Below are 4,178 nucleotides of genomic sequence, written 5' to 3'. Positions count from 1 at the left end.
GTTTTATTTCTGGGTTCTCTGTTCTGTTCCATTGGCCTATGTCTCTACCTTTAAACCAGTCAGTACCATGCTGTTTTATATTAGTTACTATACCCTTGTAGTATAATTTTGCTTAGGTAATGTGATGCCTCCAGATTTCTTCTCTTTGCTTAAGATTGCTTTGTTATTTGGGCTCATTTTTGGTTCCATATGAAGTTTAGGATTATTTTTTCTAGGTCTGTGGAAAATAAGGTAGGTATTTTGATGGGAATTGCATTGAATCTACAAATCATTTTGGGCAGTATGGACAGTTTAACAATGTTCATTCTTCCAAACAATGAGCATGGGTTGTTTTTCCATGTGTTTGTGTCTTCTATGATTTACTTCATCAGTGTTTTGTAGTTCTCCTTATAGAGGTCTCTCACCTCCTTGGCTAAGTATATTCCTAGGTATTTTATTTTCTTTGCAGCTATTGTAAATAGTATTGAATTCTTGATTTGACTCTCAGTTTGCCTATTATTAGTATATATTATAGAAATGCTACTTGTTTGTATACATTGATTTTGCAACCTGAGACTTTACTGAATTTATTTATCAATTCTACGAGTCTTTTGATGGGGCCTTTAGTGGTGGGAAATCTGTGGCCTTCTAGATCCTTATGTGCAGCCTTTTGACTGAATCCCAATTTGGATTCAAATCCTTTTATTAAAAGGATTTGTTTTGTAAAATTTGGATTCAATCAAAAGGCCCCACTTAAGGATACAGAAGGCCACAGGTTTCCCACCCCTGCTAGGGTTTTCTAGATAAAAATATCATATCATTGGCAAACAGGGATAGTTTGACCTCCTCTTTCCTGATTTGGATTCCCTTTATTTATTTCTTTTGCCTGATTGCTCTGGCTGGGATTTCCAGTATTATGTTAAATAGAAGTGATGACAGTGGGCACCTTTGTCTTGTTCCAGTTTTGCGGGGGAATGCTTTCAACTTTTCCCCATTCAGTATGATGTTGACTGTGGGTATATCATATATGGCTTTTGTAATTTTGAGGTATGTTCTGTCTATGACTAGTTTGTTGAGGGTTTTTATCATAAAAGGGTGCTGGATTTTATCAAATGTTTTTTCTGTATCTATTGAGATGATCCTAGGGTCTTTGTTCACAAACCTCCACTCTGTGCCCCCAAGCAACATGATCCAGCCCTGAAGGTATGGATCTGGCCTGTAGGCCTCTCCTCTGATCTCCCAAATTCAATCCCTGACCATGCCAGGGAAAGCATACTGGCTCTAAGTTACCCATGGAGTGCTCAAACAGGCTTATTAATGTTCCTCCATTTCAGGGTATGCCCTGCTCTGCAAGAGCAGCCAGGCAAACAGAACTGGGGAGGGCTGGTGGGCAGAAGCTCACATTCTGAGCACCTCTTGGTCTGCTGTAGGTCTTTTAGAGGAAAAGCGTGAGCCTCACTCTCTGTGCCTGGGTGTCGTGGGCACATCAACAGAGGGGAAGCAGCCACTCCTGAGAGCCCCAGCTCAATCATCTCTTGGCGCACCTGTGCCAACTCATGCGGAAACTACCATAGCTGTATCAGCAGCTGTGGGTGGGGGAGGGGAGGAGGAGGAGGAGAGTCTTAACGGATAAGAGCTGGCATTCTGGTCCCCTTTGTCCCAAGAGGCTCCCCTGACTTGCTGCACTCTCCTCTCCCCTGAAGGCAGCCCACCTGAAATGTCCAAGCTCTGGGATCACACAATTCCCCCAGGACACACCAGCCCCCTTGGGCCACTGCAGTCTAGGCAGGGGTTGGGAAATATTTGCGTAGGGATCAGTGACAAGAAAACTGGAGGTTCTGAAGTTCCCTGGGGAGGACAAAGGCACATAATGGGTAGAGAAGCAGTATGGTGCCCACCACCTCAGCTCAGTCTGTGGGGAAGGGGAGGAACCCCAAAGGGACTGGTAGCCCAGTGCTCTCTTCTCAAGAAGCTCCCAGTTCACTGACAGCAGCAGCACCTGGGCTCATGAGGGTAGAGGGGCTCTCTGACAGTTCAGGAGCCTGAAGTCTGCCAGAGGTGTGAGGGGAGGAAAAACAAACACCCCCAGCTACCCTTTCCATGGGGTCCCAAATTTCTCAGCGTTCGATCTTTACTGAAATCTTGCTCCTTCTTCTGCTCTGCAACTTCTTCCCATGGAATCTCTGGTAGGTTCTGGCATTTATCCCTCAGAATTACACCTGGGCTATGTTTTTTTCCTTCTATAACATTTGCTCCTTCCTGAGATGATCTGGTGACCAATGTCTCTAGTCAGCCATCTTGCTTTCTCTCCAATTCCATCATCTATTAAATATTAAAACAATTAAAAAGATAAAGCACCTAGAAATAAATGTTTCAGATCTATTCGGAAAAATAGTATTAAAACTCTACAATTGCACCTAAAAGATAAATAAACATGAAGAACTAACCTGTTCTTAGATAAGAATGGCAACTTTATATAGGTAGAACAGTGTTTCTCAACCGTATTTTCACTGTCTCTTTTCTAATGAGCTATTTTAGACATTCTTTTCCTTAATCATTCCCTCCTGTTAAACTTTAATACCACAAATATACTAAATGTCTATTTATGTACTATATCTATACCTGTCTTTTAAATATAAAAAGAGTAAGTTTTTTTCCCTCCAAGATCCAATTTTTATCCCTTTAGGGGTAATATCACCCCTTTTGTGAATGCATAAAATAGACATTCTCACTTAATTAATTCAAAACTTCAATTCAATAGCAATCAAAATACCAGCAAGAATTTTGACACTGATTCAAATATATAAGACTGGTCAGAAAACTTTCAAAAAATAATAATAATGAGGGATACTAGATTTTCTAGGTTTTAGACATGTTAAAGGAAAACAGTAATTAATCAGTAATAAATAGTCTGTAATAGATTTTCCAGAATAGATATTTCATAACTAGAGCTATTGCATAGTAGAATTTAATTGTGATAAAAAAGTATTATCAAACAAATGGATTTGGAACAATTAACTAGCCAGAGAAGTGAGAATGGGGAGTTAGGTTTCTATCACATTCTTTACACCAAAATAAATAAGATGGCTCAAAGGTTTTTAACACAAAATGAAATACCATATAAGTAGCAGAACAAAATATAAGAGAATTGTTTATATCTTCCTGAAGCAAAAGTCTGTGGAATAGGACACAAAACCCAGAGAGCATAAAATAAAGACTAAGAGCTTTGCATAAAAATTAAAATATTTGCAGGGTTAAAGATATTATAAGTAAAGTTAAAAGACAAAAACACACCAGAATAAAATATATTTGCATTGTAAATGTAAAAAATGCTAATATCCATAAGTTATATTGAGCCCTAATAAATCAAAGACAAAAATATCATTGTTCCCAGAAAATTGGGCATCAACACAGAAGAAAATGAAATATAAATAGCTTATAAACATGAAAGAAAAATGCTCATCCTCAAAATAAAACTCTAGGAAGGCATTGTTTTTCATGCATCAAAGTGGTAAAGGTCAAAATATTTTATAATATAATGTGTCATTGGTAATGTGTAGGAACAGGAATTTTTACCCATTTTTACTGGTGTATAAATCAGTAAAATTACATATAAATAAGTCTATTTTTAGTGGAATTTGTCAATTACTATGAAATATAAAAATTTGCATACTCCTTGACCAGTATTTATAAATCTAAATATTTATACTACAGATATATTCACACACTGTAGTTAAAAACATTTTTTCCCAAGAATGCTCATTGTAGCATTTTTGTAATGGAAAATAATAGCTAAATATCCAAGAATATAAGACTAGTTATATGACTATGATACATTTGTATAGTAGAATGCTATGTAGCTATTGATAAAAAATGATTTTTTTTACATCAGATGGGTAGCGTGCTGACGTCATTACAAGGTTGGAGGGAGACACATCTCCCACATGCATGTGAACACTCAGTCATCATGATTATGAACTACAAAAGGATCCAAAAATGATTTTTAAGTCATTTTAAGGAAGGGGAAAAAAGCAAATTTTCTGACAGTTATTTATAATGTTATATCATGGTTAACTTTATGTGTCACCTTGGCTAGGCTATGGTGTTCAGTTATTGGAACATTAATTTTGATGTTGCTGTGAAGGTATTTGTAGGTCTAATCAGTTGACTTTAAGTAAGCACATTGCCCCTCATAATAT

At 37.3% G+C, this 4,178-nt stretch overlaps 1 non-coding gene across 1 annotated transcript; it reads right to left on the bottom strand.

Annotated features, from left to right (window-relative positions):
- Positions 1-3,865: 3,865 nt before the first annotated feature.
- On the bottom strand, positions 3,866-3,969 carry LOC123644273. The gene has a single exon (XR_006737088.1). It is a non-coding gene; the product is annotated as a small nucleolar RNA U13 (small nucleolar RNA).
- Positions 3,970-4,178: the final 209 nt, after the last annotated feature.

The sequence above is a fragment of the Lemur catta genome, chromosome 8 (assembly GCF_020740605.2).
Source record: "Lemur catta isolate mLemCat1 chromosome 8, mLemCat1.pri, whole genome shotgun sequence".
Lineage (NCBI taxonomy): Eukaryota > Metazoa > Chordata > Mammalia > Primates > Lemuridae > Lemur > Lemur catta.
The sequence above is the reverse complement of the archived record's forward strand: the minus strand, read 5'-3'. Positions and strand labels throughout refer to the sequence as shown.